The sequence below is a fragment of the Heterocephalus glaber genome, unplaced genomic scaffold (assembly GCF_053883595.1).
Source record: "Heterocephalus glaber isolate CG9 unplaced genomic scaffold, H.glaber_assembly_v1.0 deba00001481, whole genome shotgun sequence".
Lineage (NCBI taxonomy): Eukaryota > Metazoa > Chordata > Mammalia > Rodentia > Bathyergidae > Heterocephalus > Heterocephalus glaber.
The window spans coordinates 19,253,532-19,277,739 of NW_028258317.1; the positions used below are offsets into that span (position 1 = coordinate 19,253,532).

Here is a 24,208-nt window from a genome sequence, read left to right on the forward strand (position 1 = left end):
GTTTAGTGTATGGTGAGAGATACAGGTCTAGTTTGAATCTTTGGCAAGTTGAAGCCCAATTTTTCCAGCACCATTTATTAAAGAGGCTATCTTTCCTCCAGTGAGGGTGCTTGGCTCCTTTGTTGAAGATGAGATGGCTGAGTGTGTCTGGCATTGTTTCTGCATCTTCTAATCTGTTCTACTGGTCCTCAGGTCTGTTTCTTTGCCAGTACCATGCTGTTTTTATCACAGTAGCTTTGTAGTAGAGTTGCAGGTTGGGGATTGTGATACTCCCTGCCATGTCTCTGTTACCTGGAATTAGCAAAAGTAATCTTGATCAACAAAAGCAAAGCCAGAGGCATCACAATCCTAGATTTGAAGTTATGCTACAAAGCTACTCTGATTAAAACAGCATGTTACTGGAACGAAACATGCAGGTGGATCAGCAGAACAGAATAGTAGAAGCAGAAAGACCCCCAGGCATGTACAGCTATTTGTTCTTTGACAAAAGAGTCAAAAACATACACTAGAGAAAAAATAGCCTCTTTGGTAAATGGTCCTGGGAATATTGGATGTCTACATGCAGAAGATTGAATCTAGACCCATATATCTCACCATGTACTAAACTAATATCAAAATGGATAAAAGATCCATTTAATCTATTAGAAGATAAAATACCTAAAACTCTTGAAGATATAGCTTGAGGTGAGGACTTTTTAAACAGAACCTCAATGGCACCAGAAATACAACTGAGAATCAACAAATAGGCTCATATCAAAGTAAAAAGCTCTGGAGCCGTGTGGCCGCGCCCGGGGTAGGGGGGCGCGCGCCTCTCCAGCACGGCGGCTCCCGGGTGGGTTCAGGTCACGGCGAGTAGCCACTAGGAGATTTTTTTGTGATCAAGCAGACAGCTCAGAATACAGGGTCCGAGGATGAACATTCACCGTGGCAGTGACAGAGACAGGTTATTGCGGCCAGAAGCCAGCTGCGAAGTGGATGATACCTTAGCTGTGGCTCAAGAAAAAGAAACAAATAGCCGGGCTTCATCTGCTCTTCACAATCTCACTTATCCCATAGGTCCCAGGAATGAAGATCTTTTGCTTGACTATGCCTCTCCGCCAGCAAATCTTCAGTTTTCTCACATGATGCCACTTCCCAAGGACATCAAAGGCTCTTGCTTCCAAAGTGGGAGTAAACGGAACCATGAACCCTTTATTGCTCCAGAAAGATTAGGAAATAGCAATGTGGGCTTTGGAGTAACCCTCATTCCCGAGCACCAGAGAAAGTGACACTTGTAGATGACACACCATTTGTTGTGAATCCATAGATCTTCACCACTCATCCGGACACCATGTTGGGAAGGATGTTTGGTCCAGGAAGAGAGTACAACTTCACACGGCCCAATGAGAAGGGAGAGTATGACATTGCCGAAGGAATCAGCGCAACTGTATTTCACACGGTGCTGGATTATTACAAAACTGGTATCATCAATTGTCCTGATGGCATCGCTGTCCCAGACCTTAGAGACACGTGCGATTAATTTTGCATTAATTTTGACTTCAACACTATCAGATGTCAAGATCTGAGTGCTTTACTGCATGAACTCTCTAATGATGGTGCTCACAAGCAGTTTGATCACTACCTCGAAGAGCTGATCCTGCCCATCATGGTGGGCTGGCTAAGAAAGGGGAGCGAGGGTGCCACATCGTCCTGCTGACCAACGAGGATTCTGTGGACTGGGATGAAGACCACCCCCCACTCATGGGAGAAGAATATTCCCAAATTCTTTATAGCTCCAGGCTTCACAGATTCTTCAAATATGTTGAGAATCCAGATGTCGCTAAAACAGTGTTAAAGGAACGGGGCCTGAAAAACATTCGCATTGGGATTGAAGGTTACCCTACCTGTAAAGAAAAAATAAAGAGAAGACCTGGAGGTCAGTCTGAAGTTATCTATAATTACGTGCATTATCCCTTTATCCAGGTGTCATGGGAAAAGGAAGAAGGAAAGAGTTGCCATGTGGATTTCCAGTGTGTTCCAAGCAAGTCCCTCACAAACCTGGTAGGTGCTGGCAAGGACGTCTTGGAGGACCCAGAGATACTCATGCACCACCTGCCACAAGCAGACAAACTCGACCAGCTCAATGCCCTCCTTGTTCAGATGGTTTCTAATGACTTTCAGGATTAGGGCTGTCATGGGTCTGCCCCTCACCAGGGTTCTTCTGTGTGGGACGCCCATGGCCAGGCTGCCATCCTCCCCGTGGTTGTGTCACCCTGACATGTGCCTCCCCTACCTTTGGCCTTCCCGTAATTAATGTGTGTCCTTTCCTGTAAGTCTGTCTCTGGCAGGGTATGAAGAAGCACTCTGGTAATCAGGCTCCCAGCTTTGCAGCAGCCCTGGTAACTTGAAAAATTGGAGTCTGGTGCTGTTCACTGAGTCTGAATACCTGCAAATGCAGGAAAGGAAGTCAAGACTCCTATTGCTTCATAGTTAGCAAAGCAGTCCTCATCCTTTTCACTCTGTGCTTTTGTTTGTTTTGTCTTATATCAGGCAAATGTGTAGTAAGCAGCAAAGGGACCAAAGGTAAAAAGAGACAATCTCTGTCTTCTGAAAGCTGGCACTGAGATGCTCATGAGAGGTTAGTGAAATCCCATTCTTAGGGCCTCTGCACCCAGACTGGATCAAGAAAGAACAGGCTCACTCAAAATCTCAAAAGGAAATTCCTAAGATCTGAAATTCAGTTTCCCCATTAATGCAGTGAACAATCCAAAACCACACAAGACAAGTTCTTCAGCGGGAAGAATGACATAATGATGTTCATGAAAACTTTTTAGCTCAAGGTATAGGAACACACATTGCTGACTGACTGGGAAAGAGACTTGGGCCTCTCCAGATGAGGCCAATGCATTCTCCTGGCCAGGATGCTGGGGCAGCACATTGCTGTGGTGGGGGCCAAGAGACTGGAGATACAGGTGAAAGGCTCAAGCGGGGAGGAGAGAGATTCCTCACCAGTGCCAGCATCTTAGATTGCTAAGAGCACCTTGGAGAAGGCATTTGGAGTGAAACTGGCTGGGAAGCATCACCAGCAGACTGACCCAGGGCAGGATTTCTCTACACATGTTCTCCTCATACCATGGAGTTTTGGAGGTTATCTGTGAATTTTGATGTTTAAAATACCCTAGTAACTGGGTAAGAAAATGACGGTGATGTAGTCCCCAAAGGAAGGGCGAGTTGAAGGGAAGTCAGGTCCAGGTGTCGTCTGGTTGCTGTCAGCTCTATTAATGCTGCTTGGTGGGTGACAGTCCAGATCAGTCTCCCTGGGCCCTGTCTTCCTCTGACAGCTCTGTGGTTGTTAGCAGCAGAGCTAAATTTAGTCCCAAAGCCAAACAGGAGTTTGGAAATTATCTCCCACTTCTGGTCAGAGTCGCCCACCTTGGCATTTACCCATCATAGACTGAATAGACACATAGTTTCCTTCTAGTTCTTTAAGAACACGACTGTGTTCTTAAATTCCTTTCCCATAAGATGCTATTGGGCAAACTACTTGATTCCTCCAAAAATAAAGTTGGGTGTTGAGAGCCCCTTTTTCCCAGCCTCAGGAATAAGAAATGTCTCTTTTTGGCCTCAAACTCATGGCCATTCTCTTGCCTCCACCTCCCAAGTGCTGGGATCACAGGCTTCTGCCACCACCCATGGTTTAAGAATGTTTTCTGTTTTTTTTCTGGTACTAGAGACCAAACTCAGGACCTTGCACTTGTGAGGCAGGTGTGGCACCACTGAGCTAGATCTCTGGCCCCCTGGCTTAAGAATGTTCTTAAGAAGGGTGTTCTGGGTGCTTTGGCCAGCATCACAAGGAATCAGTGTTCTGTTCTTTGCTGGGAAAACAGCAGTCAGACTGAGCCATCTGTCACCTAGAGTTGTGATCACCATTGGTGTCTATTTGTGGGGCCGGTGGCCAGTGTAGGGATGAGGGTTATTTGTAACCAAGTGGCTCCAATTTAGGTCAGGCATAGGCTCAGCCTTGCCAGCAGAACGTCCATACCCACTAGCAGCTGACCTGCCCCAGCGATCCCTAATGGTGCTTCCTTCACACTTAGTGGCTTCCATGCCATTGCAGAGGAAATTTGAATCCCCTGATGTCTGTGTTGGAGATGTAAATAACTTCTTATTTAAGTGTAAACATACCACAGCTAACACTTTAGTTCTTGCTAGGTACAGTTAGGAAAGTAGGGTGCGTACTTGACACTTTGTTTGGTGTAACTGATTATTTTTCTCAGGCTTTTAAGAACTAGCTGTCTTCCCCACTGCCACATTCTAAGTTAACATGCTTTTGGCCTCAACCAGTAGTTTGAGGATGTGGAAATCTGTGGTTGATGTGCAAGTGCCATCAAGTGGTAGTGACTGAATGAAAAGGGGACCACAGGTTCCTTCTGGTAGAGCAGTTTCTGTACCCCTCACACCCACCCCCTGCCTAGACTTTAGCATCATTGGAACTTGGTGGCCCCTCAGTCCCTGTGGGGATGAGGTCCAGGCTGCAGTCATCCCATTCAGTCAGTTACTGGCCAGATAGGCAGAAGGTGGAACGTGGGTTTGGTGTTTAAGTGCCTAAATAAGTAAGCCAGTCTGTTCATACATTATTATAAGAAATGGTTTTACCCAGAGTATCTTAGAGCTTCTCAGCAAGCCAAGATGAACCAGAATTTGAGGTTTAGAGTTGGCTAGGAAACATTAGCCATTGAGAGCGCAAGGAGACAGTGTTAAAACATCACATTATTTGATGGTTTCTTCAAAGTGGAAGAAAGATATTGAAGGAATGACAGCAAAAAGGATAAAAAAGATAGAAAGTAGCTGGATTTTCTGCACAGTGTATGATAGCCAAAATTGTTTTAAACTGAGTCTTGAGAACAGTATGTTATCTAATGTGTACAGGTCTATAGAGCTGGGGATGTAGCTCAGTGGCGCCACATCTTCCTGGCAAAGGCAAGGTCTTGAGTTCAATTCCCAGTACTAAAAAAACCAGGTCTATGAAAGTACTGTGGAATAAGTCCAGTGAGGACAGGTGTCTTTTCAGTTAGTGTTTCAAAGGGTCCCTCTTTAAATAAATATTCAGAGCTTTAACACACAGGCTTTAACTTAGACTCTGTTATCAAGTGTAATGTGAAATCTTTTAAAAAAAATCCTGAGATTTTAGTAAGCATTAATGCCACTTCTTGCCATCACTTGGAACCTGTTAAAGTGGACATAGCTCAGACAGAAAACTGATGCCTTGGTGGGGATGGAGCACACCATGTTTGGGATGGGATCACCTTTGCTGAAGGAGAGCTGCATCTTCTCCTAAAGGCAAAGTGGTTGTTAGGTGTCACCTCTTTACCTTGAATTTACTTTTAAAGTTGCACTGTTCACCTACCAGTGTTTGTGAAATCTACATTTGGGATGCTTTTTTCAATAATAAAATATTATCATTTGTGTGTAAAAAAAAAGTAAAAAGCTCTGCACAACAAAAGAAATAACCAACAAAACGAAGAGGCAACCTACAGAATGAGAAAAATTTTTGCCTGTTCTTCAGTGGACAGAGGACTAGTGTATAGAATATATAAATAACTCAAGCCTGGAACAGAGGAAAGGGCTTTTGGGCCCACCTCTGTTCCACCACTCCTGTCCCAGAGGAAGGGGCTTCCCAGTCACCATCCGTCCCGCCACTCCCAGCCCAGAGGTAGGGGCTTCTGAGCCACTGACCCACTCCTCCTGGTCCAGAGGAAGGGGCTTCCTGGCCACCATCCCTCCGGCTGCTCCAAGCCCAGAGGAAAGGGCTTTTGGGCTGCCTTCTGTCCCACAGCTCCTGGCCCAGAGGAAGGGGCTTCCCAGCCACCATCCATCCCGCCACTCCCAGCCCAGAGGTAGGGACTTCTGAGCCACCAACCCACTCCTCCTGGTCCAGAGGAAGGGGCTTCTCAGCCACCATCCCTACTGCCACTCCCGGCCTCTGTCCCACCTCTCCCAGCTCAGAGGAGGTGAGCCATGTGGGCACCAACAGCACCCTCTCTGCCCCTCCAGTTGAAATGAGAAAACATGTAAATAAGTCTCAAAACCAGACTTCCAGATCACCTACAGCAACCTGAAATGGAAATGAGATGGAACACTCTGATACTCAACCACCTGGACCCACTGAATTGGCAGCAAAAGGGGATCTGGAAAAAGTGAAATCAGGAATCATTTCTCAGATAATAGGAGAAATTGTGCTCCTAGTGCAAGACATGATTAATAAATCTAGAGAGGAGCTCAGGAACATGATGGAATCCCAACATAAGAAACAAATGGAATCCATAAAACAGATGCAAATAGATTTCCAGGACATGAAAAACTCCATTAAAAGTCTACACAGAAGAATGAGCCAATGTGAGGACAGAATTTCAGATATAGAAGATAAGATTGCAATTAATGACCAGGAAAAGAAAAATTGCTTCAAAATTATAAGGGAACATGAGAAATCAATCCAGCAGCTGCTAGATGATGCAAAGAAGAATAACATAAGACTGATTGGGCTCAATGAAGAAACAGGAGAGAGTGGAGATGACATAAAAAATCTCTTCACAGAAATAATGGCAGAAAACTTCCCAAGCAGGGGAAAAGAGCTTGACATACACATAAGTGAGGCATATAGGACTCCAAATAGCCTTCATCAAAAACAGTCTACACATAGGCATATAATGGTTAAGATTCCAGAAACACAACAGAAGAACAAAGTTCTCCAAGCAGTCAGAGAAAAGAAACAAATCACATACAAAGGAAAGCCCATCAGAATCACAGCAGACTTCTCAACACAAACCATCAAGGCAAGAAGAGCTTGGAGTGACATATTCCAAGCCCTAAAAGAAAACAGCCTCCAACCCAGATTGATGTACCCTGCAAAACTATCTTTCAAAATGGGTGGAGAAATAAGATACTTTCATGACAAAGAGCACCTTAGGAACTTCATGAATACCAAACCAGCACTCCAAAGAATTTTACACAATATCCTAGGAACAGACATTGAGGATCACAACACCAGGAAGCAAAGCAGAATGAACCCATCTGGCATGACAAGAAATTAAATGGAAAGGGGGAGAACCCAACAAAAAGAAAAAGTCATGGCAATGACAAGTCAATACGTTTCAGTTATAACCATCAATGTGAATGGTCTCAATTCACCAATCAAAAGAAATAGACTGGCAGAATGGGTCAAGAAGCAAAATCCAACAATATGCTGCATACAAGAAACACACTTAATTCAAAAGGAAACTCATAGACTGAAAGTTAAAGGGTGGAAAACAGTACTCCATGTGACAGGAACTGAAAAAAAGCAGGAGTAGCTATCCTCTTTGTAGACCAAGTAGATTTCAAACCAACACTGATGAAGAGAGATGAAGAAGGACACTACATCCTTGTAAAGGGAAGAATCCAAGAGGAAGAGATGGCAATCATAAATATCTATGCACCAAACACAAGTGCACCCAACTATATAAAACAAATACTAACGGACATGAAAAGTCATATATGCACTAATACAATTGTAATGGGGGATCTCAACACCCCACTGTCACAAATAGATAGATCAACTAGACTAAAAATAAGTAATGAAATACTAGAAGTCAATCGAACTCTTGAACAAATGAACTTCACAGATGTTTACAGAGTCTTTCACCCCACAAAATCAGAATACACATTCTTCTCAGCTGCACATGGGTCGTTCTCAAAAATAGACCACATACACATAGAACATGTTTAAGTAAGTGCAAAGGAATTGAAGTTATCTCCTGTACATTATCAGACCATAGTGCAATGAAATTGGAGATCCATAGCAAAAATAACTGGAAAAATTTCATAAACCCATGGAAATTGAACAACATACTTCTGAATAACCAATGAGTCACAGAGGAAATTAAAGAAGAAATCAGACAGTTCCTTCAATTAAATGAGAATACAACATATTGGAATCTATGAGACACAATGAAAGCAGTCTTATGAGGGAAATTCATAGCAGTGAATATGCATATTAGGAAAACAGAACGAGCCCAATTAAACAACCTGAAGCTGAACCTCAAGCTTCTAGAAAAAGAGGCACAAGACAAACCCAAAGCTCATACAAGGGAGGAAATTATAAAGATCAGAGGAGAAATCAATGCAATTGAGACTAAGAGAAAAATACAAAAAATCAATGAAGCCAAGAGTTGGTTCTTTGAAAGAATCAACAAAATTGACAAACCCTTAGCCAACCATATCAGAAAAAGGAAAGAAAAGGCCCAAATCCATGCAATTAGGAATGAAAAAGGTGAAATTACAACAGACCCAGCAGAAATCCAGAGAATCATCAATACCTACTTCCAGAACCTATACGCCAATAAAATGGAAAACACAGAAGAAATGGACAGATTCCTAGATACATATGAATTACCAAAGTTGAATGAAGAAGACCTAAAAATTCTGAACAACCTAATATCAACCAATGAAATTGAAAATGTAATTAAAAACTTATCAACTAAGAAAAGCCCAGGCCCTGATGGCTTCACTGCTGAATTCTACAAGACATTTAGAGAGGAACTGCTGCCACTACTGCTTAAACTCTTCAGTGAAATTGAAAGGGAAGCAATACTCCCAAATTCATTCCTGGAAGCAAGCATCACCTTGATCCCCAAAGCAGAGAAAGACCCAAATGAAAAGAAGAACTATAGGCCAATCTCATTGATGAACATAGATGCAAAAATCCTTAATAATATACTGGCAAATAGAGTGCAGAAGATCATCAATGAGATCATACACCCTGATCAAGTGGGATTCATTCCAGGGATGCAGGGATGGTTCAACATATGCAAATCAATCAATGTAATACACTATATCAATAGAGCCAAGGATAAAAACCATGTGATTATCTCCATAGACACAGAAAAAACATTTGACAAAATCCAACATGCATTTATGATAAAAACCCTACAAAAAATTGGAATAGATGGTCTCTACCTCAACCTGATAGAAGCCATCTATGAAAAACCAGCAGCCAATATCATACTAAATGGTCAAAAACTGAAATCCTTCACACTAAAATCAGGAACAAGACAAGGAGGTCCACTATCACCACCCTTGTTCAATATAGTTTTGGAAACATTTGCCATGGAAATTAAACAAGAGAAAGAAATAATAGGAATAAAGATAGGAAATGAAGAAGTCAAATTGTTATTGTTTGCAGATGACAAGATACTGTATATAGAAGACCCCAAGAATGCCACCAAATGTCTTCTAGACTTAATAACCAAATTTAGTCAAGTAGCTGGTTACAAGGTCAACACACAAAAATCAATAGCTTTCCTCTACACCAATGGCAGACTCACTGAGAGAGAAATAGGGCAAATAATTCCTTTCACAATAGCATCCAAAAAACTGAAATACCTAGGAATCATCCTAACAAAAGAAATCAAAGACCTCTTCTCTGAAAACTATGGCACTCTGAAAAGAGAGATTGAAGATGATATCAGAAAATGGACAGACATCCCCTGCTCCTGGGTAGGAAGGATTAATAGAGTGAAAATGGCCATACTTCCAAAACTTCTGTATAGATTTAATGCAATTCCAATTGAGATCCCACCAGCATACTTCATGGACCTTGAGAAAACAATCCAAAAATTCATTTGGAACAAGAAGAGACCCAGAATAACAAAAGGAATTCTAGGTAACAGAGACATGGCAGGGGGTATCACAATCCCCAACCTGCAACTCTACTACAAAGCTACTGTGATAAAAACAGCATGGTACTGGCAAAAAACAGACCTGAGGAACAGACTAGAAAATGAAGAAACAACGCCAGGCACACTCAGCCATCTCATCTTCAACAAAGGAGCCAAACACCCTCACTGGAGGAAAGATAGCCTCTTTAATAAATGGTGCTGAAAAAATTGGGTTTCAACTTGCCAAAGATTAAAACTAGACGTGTATCTCTTGCCATGCACTAAACTAAAATCAAAATGGATTAAAGATCTAAATATTAAAATAGAAACACTGAACCAGTTGGAACAAAGGTTAGGTAGAACTCTTGAAGACATCAGTGTAGGAAAAGATTTTATGAACAAAACCTCATTTGCCCATGAACTAGCACAAACAATCAACAAGTGGGATCTCTTCTTTTTCTTATTTTTTCCCATTAAGTTTATTGGTACATTTTAGGTATAAAATATGGTTAGAAACGTCACTGGGATCTTGTGGCATTACCTGAGTATCTTGGTTCTTTTATTTTTCCCCTTCCCCTGCCCTCCCTTCACCCCCTCCACCCTTCCCTATTTGCAAAGACTTTGTTTCTATTTTTTTTCCTTTTCTCATATTTTTCCTTTTCCCTTGTTTTTCTTTCCCCTACCCCTCTCACTTCCCCTGCACCTTTAGACCTTTTCTTCCTGTTATACAATATCAATTATACATTTTAAAAATTACAATATCAAGATCTAGGAGACATTACCACAAATTTTACAGAATTTAAAAGGATTTAGAAAGCATATTTCAAAAATCTGTTTTGAAATAAATTTGACAACTTCTAAAAAGTACCTTGGAAGACAAATTAATGAAACTAACTCTGGAGGAAATATAAAATTTGAATTGCACCTATTAAAGAAAGTATATTCCTAGCTTGAAAACCTGCCTATATGACAACAGCAGGCTCATATACATTTTAACTGATAAATTATATCAAACAATTAAAGCAGAAAAAAGAAGGAATACTTCTCCCCTCATTTTAGGAAGTCAACATTGTGCTAATCCTAAAACTGGATAAAGATAATAGAAGAAAAAAGTATGAACATAGATAGAAATTTGTTTAACAAAACAAACTATTAGAAGTCAAATCTGGCAAGATGTAGAAAGTGGTTTTGTTATAGGGATGGCAGTGTTGGTTCAGCATTGGAAGATCCACCCACAAAAGTCATCCTTTTAACAGAGGAAAGGAAAAAGCCCTATGATCCTGTCACTAGTTGCAGAAAAAGTATTGGACTGAATTCTATAGCTGTTCATGGTAAAAGCTATCAGGAGACTAGAAGTAGAACAGAACCTTCTCAACAGATTAAAGGCATGTACTCCATACTTCCCAGCGAGAATGCCTTATATAAATGGAGAAGCTACAATGCTTTCTCCTTAAGGTGGGGAACAAGGGCAGGTATGCTTACTCTTTATCTGTCCATTAAACTTTGAAACCTAGGCCCCACCAAAATAGTCTGGCAATAAAATGATGCAATTAGGATAGGATTGGCAAGGTAGAAACAAAATCTTTATATGTAGATGAAATGATCATCTACAGAGAAAATACTAAGAAATCTCTAGAAGCCCCATTTGAATTTAGCAGGATTAGAAAACACAAGGTATATATAAAAATTCAGGTCTGTGTATACTTGTTATAAATGAAGAATTGGATATTGAAATTTAAAAGTTATGTAGGAATACAAAGGACCTAGAAAAGTTAAAAAAACAAAAAATGAAAAACAAAAACAATGTTGGAAGACATTTAGTACCTAATTTTAAGATTTCTTCTAAAGCTACAGTAATCAAGGCAGTGTTGGTGTAAGGAAAGACATATAGATCATTTGAATAAAACAGAGAATCTAGAAATAGAACCACACATATATGGTCCACTGAGTTTTGAAAGATTATTTAACATTAGCATATTATAGAATATAAACTCAATTCAAGAGCCGAGGAAGAGATAGCATTTTCAGCAAATGGCACTAGAACACCTGGTATCCATATATAAAAAATTAACCTCAACCCTTTATTTCCATACATGAAAATAACTTGAAGGGATCTATGAACCTAAATATGAAAGCCTAAAATTATAAAACTTTAAGAAGAAATTATAAGGGAAAATACTTATGAATTCAGGGTAGGCAAGAACTACCTAGTATACAAAAGACAAGATGTATAAAAGAAAAAATTGATAAATGAGATTCCACCAAAATTTAGAACTTTAAATGACATCATTAAAATGAAAAGTAGTCCTTAAACAGACCATATTTACAATGCATATAACCTATGAGCAGAATATATAAAGAATTCTTAGAGCTCATTAATAGACAACCCAGTTAAAATGTATACCTAAGAAGATGATGAATAGCCAGTATAGCACAAGGAAAGGTGTGCAACTCTAGAATCAGAAAAATACTAATCAATACAATAACAAGATTGAATTCTACACTCATTAGGGAGATGAAGTTAAAAGTTTTAAAAGCCTTGTCATGACTTTTTCTTTTTTTGGGTTCTCCCCCTTTGCGTTTAATTTGTCATGCCCAATGGATTCATTCTGCTGGGTTTCCTGGAGTTGTGATCCTCATTGTTTTTCCCTAGGGTATTGTCTGAAATTGTTTGGAGTGCTGGTTTGATATTCATGAAGTTCCTGAGGTGCTCTTTATCATGAAAGTATCTTATTTCTCCATCAATTTTGAAAGAAAGTTTTGCAGGGTACATCAATCTGGGTTGGAGGCTGTTTTCCCTTAGGGCTTGAAATACATCACGCCAAGCTTTTCTTGCCTTGAGGGTTTGCATTGAGAAGTCTGCTGTGATTCTGATGGGCTTTCCTTTGTATGTGATTTGTTTCTTTTGTCTCACTGCTTGTAAAATTTTGTTCTTCTGTTGGATTTCTGGAATCCTAACTATTATATGCCTATGTGTAGATTTGTTTTGATCAAGGCTAGCTGGAGTCCTATATGCCTCACTTATCTGTATGTCAAGTTCTTTTCCCCTCCTTGGGAAGTTTTCTGCCATCACTTCTGTGAACAGTTTTTTTGTGTCATCTGCACTCTCTCCTGTTTCTTCATTGACTCCAGTCACTCTTATGTTATTCTTCTTTGCATCGTCTAGCAGCTTCTGGATTGATTTCTCGTGTTCCTTTACAATTTTAAAGCAATTTTCTTTTGCTGTTCACTAATTGCAATCTTATCTTCTATATGTTAAATTCTCTCCTCACATTGGTTCATTCTTCTGTGCAGACTTTCAGTGGAGTTTTTAATCTCCTGGAAATCTGTTTGTATCTGTTTTATGGATTCCATTTTTTTCCTATGTTGGGATTCCATCATGTTCCTCAGATCCTCTATTTTTTATCTGTGTCCTCTCTAGATTTATTAATCATGTCTTGCACCATGAGCACAATCTTTGCTGTTATCTGAGTAATTATTTCTGATTTCATTTTTCCCAGATCCTCTTTTGTTGCCAGTTCAGAGAGTCCAGGTAGTTGAATATCAGATTTTTCCATCTTATTTCCCTTGGGTTGCTGTAGGTGATCCAGAAGTCTGTTTTTGAGGCTTGTTTACACATCTTCTCATTTCCATGGGGGGGGTATACTTCTGGCGCCCATGTGGCTTACCTTCTCTGCACCAGGAGCTTGGGATGGCAGTGGGGGAGCTTCCTTCTGGGTTCTGGTACCAGCTCACCTTCTCTGCCCTAGGAGCTTGGGAAGTCGGCAGGGGAACTTCCCTCTGGGTGCTGGGCCAGGCTCAGCTTCTCTGCCCTAGGAGCCTGGGAGGGCAGTGGGGGAGCTTCCTTCCGGATTCTGGGACCAGCTCAGCTTCTCTACTCTAGGAGCTTGGGATGGCACCAGGGGAGCTTTCCTCCGGGTGCTGGGACCACCTCAGCTTGTCTGCCCTAGGAGCCTGGGATTGTGGCAGGGGAGCTTCCTTCTGGCTTCTGGTACTGGCTCACCTTTTCTGCCCTAGGAGCTTGGGATGGCAGTGGGGGAGCTTCCCTCCTGGTGCTGGGACCGGCTCAGCTTCTCTGCCATAGGAGCTTGGGATGGTGGTGGAGGAGCTTTCTTCCAGGTACTGGGACCAGCTCAGCTTCTCTGCCCTAGGAGCTTCAGGTGGCAGTGGGGGAGCTTCCTTCTGGGTGCTAGGACTGCCTCCATGGGATCTCTTATTATTAAAAAACTTCTGCACAGCAAGAGAAACCACCAGCAGTGTGAAGAGACAACCCACAATGTGGGAAAAAATCTTCACCTGCTTTTCCTCAGACAAAGGTGTACTATCTTGAATCTATGAAGAACTTAAAAAGATCAGACCTCCCAAATTGAAAGACTGAATCCAAAAATGGGCATCTGAAAGGAGCAGACATTACTCACACAAAGAAGTAGAAATAACAATTAAATACATGAAAAAAATGTTCAATATCACTGGTCATTCAGGAGATGCAAATGAAAACAACACTGAGATTCCACCTCACCCCAGAAAGAATGGCTGCTGTCATGAAATCAACCAATGACAAATTCTGGTAGGGCTGTAGGGAAAGAGGAACCCTGCTCCACTGCTGGTGGGAGTGTAGACTGATGCAACCACTGTGGAAATCAGTACAGAGACACCTCAAAGAACTAAGACTGGAAGTCCCATTTGACCCCGCTATTTCACTGCTGGGGATCTTCCCCAAAGAATTAAAAGAATCATACCACAGTGATATATATGCACCCATGTTCATAGGAGCACAGTTTGTAATAGCTAAAACTTGGAAACAGCCCAAATGCCCATCAACTGGAGACTGGATAAAGAAAATGTGGTGTTTTTATAAAATGGAGTACTACTCAGCCATACAAAATGAGAAATTAGAGACATTTATAGCTAAGTGGATGCACATTGAGGTGATGCTCTTTTTTTTTTTTTCTTTGGTACCGGGGATTGAACTCAGGTCCTTGTGCTTGTGCACCAGGTGGCAAAACCACTGAGCTAAATCCCCGGCCCGAGGTGATATTCTTAAGTGAAATAAATAGGACACACATGTATAAATACCGAATAGCTTCTCTGGTGTGAGAAACTGAAAGTGTAAATAAGGACTAAAATGTATAATAGGTAAAGTGAAATAGGAAGAAAAGGGGCAAAGGGGAAGGAAGTGGGAGGGGTAGGGGAAAGGAAAGAAGGGAATGGAATTAATATGAGAAAATGGAAAAATAGAAACAAAATCTTTGTAAATAGGGAGGAATGGAAGGGTTGAAGGGAGGGCTGGGCAAGGGTGAAAAATAAGAACCAAGAGAGATTATGTAAAGGTGCAAATTTCCAATGATGAATGTCATTATATTGTATGCCTAAAATGTACCAATGATTAGAATGAATAATCAATAATGCAAAATCGGAAGAAAAGATCCAAAGGGGTAGGGGTAGTGGGAGGGGCAGGGGAAATGAAAGAAGGGAAAGGAAAAATGATGAGAAATGGAAAAAATGGAAATAAAGTCTTTGTAAATAGGGAAGGGTGGAGGGCATGAAGGGAGGGCTAGGAATGGGGAAAAAATAAGAACCAAGATGCATTATGTAAAGGTACAAGTTCCCAATGAGAAATGTAATTGTGTTGGATACCTAAAACGTATCAATAAAAGAATTTAGGAAAAAAAACCCCCCCCAAAAATCTTCAAACTGAAAAAAAAAAACCTCAAAAAATTTAGATTCTCCAAAAGACCCAATCAAAAATTAGGGAATTCAAATGAATAGACACTTCTCAAAAGAAGAAATATTAAATGGTCAATAAACACATGAAAAAATTTTCAATATCCCTGGCCACTAGAAAAATGCAAATTAAAACTACATTGAGATACAGTCTTACCCCAGAAAAAATGGCCATTATCAAAAAATAATAAAAAGGACAGGGATTTAGCTCAGTGGTTCTGGTGCCTGCCTCACAAGTGCAAGGTCCTGAGTTCAATCTCTGGTACCAAAAAACAACAACAAAAAACAAACAAAAAACCCCCCAAATCCTGGCAAGGATGTGTGGAAAAAGGAAATCTTCTACATTGTTGTTGGGAATGTAAACTGGTACAACCAGTGTAGAGATTTCTCAAAAAATTAAACGTAGAAATTACATTAGATCTAAGTATCTTCCTTCTAGCTATCTTCTCAAAAGAGTTAAAGTCATCATATTACAGGGATGCATGCATACCCATGTTTATAGCAGTACAATTTATAATAGCTGAATCTTGGAAACAGCATATATGCCCATCAACAGATGAATGGATAAAGAAAGTGTGGTATTTATACACAATGGTGTACCCCTCTGCCATAAAGGCATTAAGGCATTCATAGGCAAATGGATGCAACTTGAAAACATAATGGTAAGCGAAATAAGTCAGACACATACTTAACTATCCCATAGTTTCTCTCTCTCAATCTCTCTCTCTCTTTGGCACCAGGGATTGAACTCAGAACCTTTTGCTTGCCAGGCAGGTACAGCACCACTGAGCTACATCTCCAGACCCCATAGTTTCTCTTTTTAAAAAATTCATTAAGTTTATCGGTACATTTTAGATATATAATATGATGACATTCACCATTAGGAATTTGTACATTTACATGATATATCTTGGTTCTTATTTTTTCTGCATTCTTCTGCCCTCCCTTCAACCCCTCCACCCCTCCCTATTTCCAAAGACTTTGTTTCCATTTTTTCCTTTTCTCATATTTTTTCTTTTCCCTTCTTTCCTTTCCCCTACCCCTCTCACTTCCTCTTTAGACCCTTTCTTCCCATTTAACATTATCTATTATACATTTTGATCCTTGTTTACACTTTCAGTATGTCACACCAGAGAAACTATTCAGTATTTACACATGTGTGTGCTATTTATTTCACTTAAGAGTATGGCCTCAATGTGCATCCATTTAGCCCTAAATGTCTTTAGTTTCTCGTTCTTTATGGCTGAGTAGTACTCCATTTTATAAAAGAACCACATCCTCTTTATCCAGTCTCCAGTTGATGGGCAATTGGGCTATTTCCAAGTTTTACCTATTATAAACTGTGCCACTATAAACATGGGTGTGCATATATCCTTGCGGTATGATTCTTTTAATTCTTTTGGGAAGATACCCAGCAGTGGAATTGCTGGGTCAAATGGAATCTCTACTCCTACTTTTTTGAGGTATTTCCATATTGTTTTGCACAGTGGTTGCACCAGTCTGCACTCCCACCAACAATGGAGATGGGTTGCTTTCTCCCCACAACCCCACTGGCATTTGGTGTTGCTTTATTTACTTATTTTTTTTGGGGGGGGTTGATTTCTTCATAGCAGCCATTCTTTCTAGAGTGAGGTGGAATCTCAGTGTTGGTTTCATCTCCATCTCTCAAATGACCAGTGATCTGGAACATTTTTTTATATGTTTATTTGGAGCCTTTACTTCTTTGTCTGAGAAATGTCTGTTCATTTCAGATGCCCGTTTTTGAATTGGGTCTTTAAATTTGGGGGGGGTCTGATTTTTTTTTAAGTTCTTTATATATTCTAGATAGTAGTCCTTTGTCTGAGGAAGAGCTGGTAAAATTTTTTTCCCACATTGTAGGTTATCTCTTAGTTCTGTTGGTAGTTGCTCTTGCAGTGCAGAAGCTTTTTAATAAGATGAGATCCTAGTTGTTGATACTTTGTGCTAGTTCTCATGCAATTGAGGTTTGTTCATTGTCTTTTCATATTCCAATGTCTTCAAGAGTTCTATCTAACCAATCTTCCAGCAAGTTTAGTGTTCCTGTTTTAATATTTAGATTTTAAAACCACTTCAATTTTAGTTTAGTGCATGGTGAAAGATATGGGTCTAGTTTTTTTTTTTTATTAAATTCTTTTATTGGTACATTGTAGGTATACAACACAATTACATTTCTCATTGGAAATTGTACCTTTATATAATGCATCTTGGTTCTTATTTTTTCCCCATTCCTAGCCCTCCCTTCAGCCCCTCCACCCTTCCCTATTTACAAAGACTTTATTTCCATTTTGTCCATTTCACATCATTTTGCCTTTCCCTTCTTTCCTTTCCCCTGCCCCTCCCACTACCCCTACCCCTTTGGACCTTTGCTTCCTATTTTACATTATCGATTATTCATTCAATTATTGGTACATTTTAGGTGTACAATAGAATGACATCCATCATTGGAAATTTGCACCTTTACGTAGTCTCTCTTGGTTCTTATTTTTCCCCCTTGCCCAGCCCTCCCTTCAACCCCTCCAGTCCTCCCTATTTACAAAGATTTTGTTTCTATTTTTCCATTTTCTCATATTAATCCCATTCCCTTCTAGCCTTTCCCCTAGCCCTCCCACTTCCTTCCCCTTTGCCCCTTGTCTTCCTATTTCACATTACCTATTATACATTTAGTCCTTATTTACACTTTCAGGTTCTCACACCAGAGAAACTATTCAGAATTTATTCATGTGTGTCCTATTTATTTTACTTAAGAGTATTGCCTCAATGTGCATCCACTTAGCTATAAATGTCTCTAATTTCTCATTTTGTATGGCTGAGTAGTACTCCATTTTATAAAAACACCACATTTTCTTTATCCAGTCTCCAGTTGATGGGCATTTGGGCTGTTTCCAAGTTTTAGCTATTACAAACTGTGCTGCTATGAACATGGGTGCACATATATCACTGTGGTATGATTCTTTTAATTCTTTGGGGAAGATCCCCAGCAGTGGAATAGCGGGGTCAAATGGGACTTCCAGTCCTAGTTCTTTGAGGTGTCTCTGTACTGATTTCCACAGTGGTTGCATCAGTCTACACTCCCAGCAGCAGTGGAGCAGGGTTCCTCTTTCCCCACAGCCCCGCCAGCATTTGTTATTGGCTGATTTCATGATGGCAGCCATTCTTTCTGGAGTGAAGTGGAATCTCAGGGTTGTTTTCATTTGCATCTCTCGAAGGACCAGTGATGTTGAACATTTTTTCATGTATTTATTTGCTATTTCTACTTCTTTGTCTGAGAAATGTCTGTTCATTTCAGATGCCCATTTTTGGATTGGGTCTAAATTTGGGAGGTCTGATCTTTTTAAGTTCTTTATAGATTTGAGATAGTAGACCTTTGTCTGAGGAAGAGCAGGTGAAGATGTTTTCCCACATTGTGGGTTGTCTCTTCACACTGCTGGTGGTTTCTCTTGCTGTGCAGAAGCCTTTTCATAAGAAGAGATCCCACTTATTGATTGTTTGTGCTAGTTCATGGGCAACTGAGGTTTTGTTCATAAAATCTTTTCCTACACCAATGTCTTCAAGGGTTCTACCTAACCTCTGTTCCAACTGGTTCAGAGTTTCTATTTTACTATTTAGATCTTTAATCCATTTTGATTTTAGTTTAGTGCATGGTGAGAGATACAGGTCTAGTTTGAATCTTTGGCAAGTTGAAGCCCAATTTTTCCAGCACCATTTATTAAAGAGGCTATCTTTCCTCCAGTGAGGGTGCTTGGCTCCTTTGTTGAAGATGAGATGGCTGAGTGTGTCTGGCATTGTTTCTGCATCTTCTAATCTGTTCCACTGGTCCTCAGGTCTGTTTCTTTGCCAGTACCATGCTGTTTTTATCACAGTAGCTTTGTAGTAGAGTTGCAGGTTGGGGATTGTGATACTCCCTGCCATGTCTCTGTTACCTAGAATTGCTTTTCCTATTCTGGGTCTCTTCTTGCTCCAAATGAATTTTTGGATTTTTTTCTCGAGGTCTATGAAGTATGCTGGTGGGATCTCAATTGGAATTGCATTAAATCTATAGAGCAGTTTTGGAAGTATGGCCATTTTCACTCTATTAATCCTTCCTACCCAGGAGCAGGGGATGTCTGTCCATTGTCTGATATCATCTTCAATCTCTCTTTTCAGAGTGCCATAGTTTTCAGAGAAGAGGTCTTTGATTTCTTTCATTAGGTTGATTCCTAGGTATTTCAGTTTTTTGGATGCTATTGTGAAAGGAATTATTTGCCCTATTTCTCTCTCAGTGAGTCTGTCATTGGTGTAGAGGAAAGCTATTGATTTTTGTGTGTTGACCTTGTACCCAGCTACTTGACTGAATTTGGTTATTAAGTCTAGAAGACTTTTGGTGGAGTTCTTGGGGTCTTCTATATAGAGTATCATGTCATCTGCAAATAATGACAATTTGACTTCTTCATTAACTATCTTTATTTCTTTGATTTCTTTCTCTTGTCTAATTGCAGTGGCTAATGTTTCCAGAACTATATTGAACAAGAGTGGTAATAGTGGACATCTTTGTTTTGTTCCTGATTTTAGTGTGAAGGATTTCAGTTTTTGACCATTTAGTATGATATTGGCTGTTGGTTTTTCATAGATGGCTTCTATCAGTTTGAGGTAGAGACCATCTATTCCAATTTTTTGTAGGGTTTTTATCATAAATGCATGTTGGATTTTGTCAAATGTTTTTTCTGTGTCTATGGAGATAATCACATGGTTTTTATCCTTGGCTCTATTGATATAGTGTGTTACATTGATTGATTTTCTTATATTGAACCATCTCTTCATCCCTGGGATGAATCCCACTTGATCAGGGTATATGATCTTCTTGATGATCTTCTGCATTCTGTTTGCCAGTATCTTATTAAGGATATTTGCATCTATGTTCATTAGTGAGATTGGCCTGTAATTCTCCTTTTCGTTTGGGTCTTTCTCTGCTTTGGGGATCAAGGTGATGCTTGCTTCCAGGAATGAATTTGGGAGTATTGCTTCCCTTTCAATTTCACTGAAGAGTTTAAGCAATAGTGGCAGCAGTTCCTCTCTAAATGTCTTGTAGAATTCAGCAGTGAAGCCTTCAAGGCCCGGGCTTTTCTTATTTGATAAGTTTTTAATTACATTTTCAATTTCATTGATTGATACTGGGTTGTTCAGAATTTTTAGGTCTTCTTCATTCAACTTTGGCAATTCATATGTATCTAGGAATCTGTCCATTTCTTGTGTGTTTTCCATTTTATTGGCGTATAGGTTCTGGAAGTAGGTATTGATGATCCTCTGGATTTCTGCTGGGTGTATTGTAATTTCACTCTTTTCATTCCTAATTGCATGAATTTGGGCCTTTTCTTTCCTTTTTCTGACATTTGATGATGCTTTTTGATAATGAGTAATTTGAAAGCAGGATATTGTTTGTTTAAATCTGTATTTTAAATATTTGGTTTTGAAATATTTGTGATCTAGTAGTGGAAGACATTTGAAGTTAAAAAGAAAGGATTAATATTTTAAAGGATAAGGCAATGAGACTTGGAAAAAGATATTTCATACCAGATTCCCCCACCTATTTTGTGGAGGGGAGAACACATGAAACCTAATGGAAATTTCTTCAGGAGACATGCTTCTGATCAGCTTTGGCAAGTCCTCTGCTAGTTGGAAGTCATTTTGTCTCACAATTCATAGAATGAAGTCCTAATCTTTAGTAACTCAAAATGTGACTACATTGAAGATAGGATCTCTGAAGAGATAATTATGGTAAATATATGATTTGTGTCCTTATGAGAAGACAATTTTAGGACACTGACAAGAGGAGGAGGAAGAGCCTGTGAATAGAGAGAAGATAGGCATCTAACGGCCAAGAAGGGAAGTCTCAGAATGAAACCAACTACTGACACCAAGATCTTGAACTTCTAGATTCTTGTATTATAAGGAAATAAAATTCTGTTGTTTAAACCACACTTATCAATATTCAGGTAAAAATCAGGTAGAAATAACAGAACAGGCAGTGTATATCTACTTTTGGTCCAATCTACAATTGTAGTACTTCCTACCCTACCGAGCCTCCTCACTTCTCTCCTCTATTTTAAGTGATTCCAGGAATGAGCATCTTTCTGCTCTCAAGAAAATGAGCCTTTTGTGATCTCTAGCACCATCTATATGACTGTCTGTAACAATCTGAAGACCGTTTGAATGCATTTCATACGTTTTAAGTTAGTTTGGTAATCTTTATTTGTTTACATATATTTAATGATAGAAATAATATAACCATAATAAAATAAATTTTGGAAAACATATTTTGAAGATCATCCTCGAGCCCATCATTCTAAGGCAATTGCTAGCATTTGTTTTCCTCTCAGCCTTTCACTCCCATGCATAGAAATATCCCCCAGAGTTGTAGTTCTCATGTATGTGCAAGTGTTTATACTTCTTTTTTTCTATGACCGTCTTCTGAACCTTCATCAGTGGTACAATAGAATTTTCTTAAACATTATTTTAGTGATGTATAATACAGTATTGAGTTGACACAGTAGTTTAATTTCCAGTTTCACAATTTTTAAAGTCTGTAGTTCCTAATTTTTATAAGCAACATGGATATATTTGACATAGTTCTTTCTTTTTTGCTTTTCTTTCTTAGAACACATATCTACTAAGTGAATTACTCTCAATGACTATGCTCTTTTAAAGAAAGTTTATTTATTAATAGTGTGCATTAGTTATACAGAATAGTGGATTTCATTTTGGCAAATTTGTACATGCATATAACACACACACACACACACACACACACACATATTTTAGTCCTGGGGATCGAACCTGGGACCTTGTGCTTGGGAGGCAGGTGGTGGCACCACTGAGCTAAATCCCTGGCCCTATATAACACATTTTGATCATCTTCTCATTACTTACCTCACCCTATCTCCCCCCTCAATTCTTTCCTCTTCTCTAATAGGCTCTATTCTAGTCTTATATTCTCTCTCCGTCTTTTTTCTCTTTCTCTTTCCTTCTCTCCTTTCTCTCATAGATTTCTCATATGAGAAGAAACCATGCAACATTTTGCTGAGTCTGGATTACTTCACTTAACAATTTCCAGTTCCATCCCCTTTCCTGCAAATGACATGATTTCATTCCTCTTTATGGGCAAATAATATTTCATTGTATATGTACTACATTTCTTTTATCCACTCATCTGTTGGTAGGTAGTTAGGCTATTTCCATTAGCTATTGTGAATTGCCTTGCAATAAACATGGGTATGCTAGTATCTCTCTAGTATGGTGACTTTAATTCTAGGAATATACTGAGGAGTGCTATAACTGGATCAAATGTTACCTCTACTGTTATTTTTTAAGGAATCTCCATACTGATTTCCATAGTGGGTGTACTAAGTTACATTCCCACTAATTGTATAGAAGGGTTCCTTTCACATTCTCACCAGCGTTTGTAGTTTTTTCTATTTTTGATGATAATCATTCTTGTTGTGAAATGGAATCTCAATATAGTTTTATTTGCATTTTCCTAATGGCTAAAGATGTTCAACATTTTTTCACATACCTATTGGCCATTTATATTTCTTTTGAGAGGTGATTATTTAATTTCATTTGCCCATTTAACAACTGGGCTATTTGTTTTTTTGTGTATGTATGTTAAATTTTTGAGTTCTTCATATATTCTGGATATTAATTTCTATCAGATGATTAGCTAGCAAAGATTTTCTCCCATTCTTGTGTTTTTTTGGTACCAGGGATCAAACTCAGGTCCTTGTGCTTGTGAAGCAGGCAGTGGAACCACTGAGCTAAATCCCTGGCCCTTTTCTCCCATTCTTTAGGCTCTCTATTTTCTCTGTTATTCTTTGCTGTGAAGAAATTTTACATACACCTTTTTTTTTTTGGTACTGGGGATCGAACTCAGGACCTTGCAGTTGTGAGTTGGGCAGAAACATCACTGAGCTAAATCCCTGGCCCACTGTGAAGAAATTTTAAAGTTTTATTGATTTATTGATTCTTGTACAATTTTCTGTGCTACTGGAGTCTTCCTCAGGAAGTCTTTGCCTATGCTCATGACTTTGATTGTTTCCTCTATATTCTTCTAGGAGTTTCAAGTTCAGGCCTCATACCCAGGTCTTCAATTATTTTGAATTGATTTTAGTACAGTCTCCTACAAATAGAAATTCAGTTTTCCCAGCACCATTTGTAAGAAGCCATCTTTTCTCCAATACGTAGCTTTGACCCCTTTGTCAAGAGTCAAATGGATATAGTGGCATGGGTTTGTTACTGTGTCTTCTATTCCATTCTACTGGTTTAGTGTCAATTTTTTTTTTTTTTTTTTTTTTTTTTACCAACATTATGTTGTTTTGTTACCATGGCTTTGGCATATATTTTCAAATTGGGAATTGTGGTAGGTCCAGCATTGCTCTTTTTGCTCAGAATTTCTTTGGCTATTCTGGGTCTTTTGTGCCTCCATGCAAATTTAGAATTATTTTTTTCTAGTTCTGTGAAGAACATTGTTGATATAATAATGGGAATTGTACTGAATCTCTAGATTGCTTTGTCAAAATGGCTACTTTAACAATATTAGTTTTGCCAGTCTGGGAGCAATGTTCATTTTGTGTAGAAGATTAGAGTATATTTTACTGTTAGCAGTAGGGTTTCTTAAAGAGAATTTGTAGCTGGAATCAGTCTTCACCCATGCCTTGATTCCCAGGGACTTGGAAATACTGCTTTGTCTTGAGGTAATCATTTATGTAGTACATATCTGGTATTTTTTGCCTACCATGTTAGCGGGACTTATCTGATGAAAT

At 39.4% G+C, this 24,208-nt stretch overlaps 1 pseudogene; it reads left to right on the plus strand.

Moving 5' to 3' along the window:
- The first annotated feature begins 911 nt into the window (after positions 1-911).
- LOC101719538 (BTB/POZ domain-containing protein KCTD20 pseudogene) lies at positions 912-2,166 on the plus strand (annotated as a pseudogene).
- Positions 2,167-24,208: the final 22,042 nt, after the last annotated feature.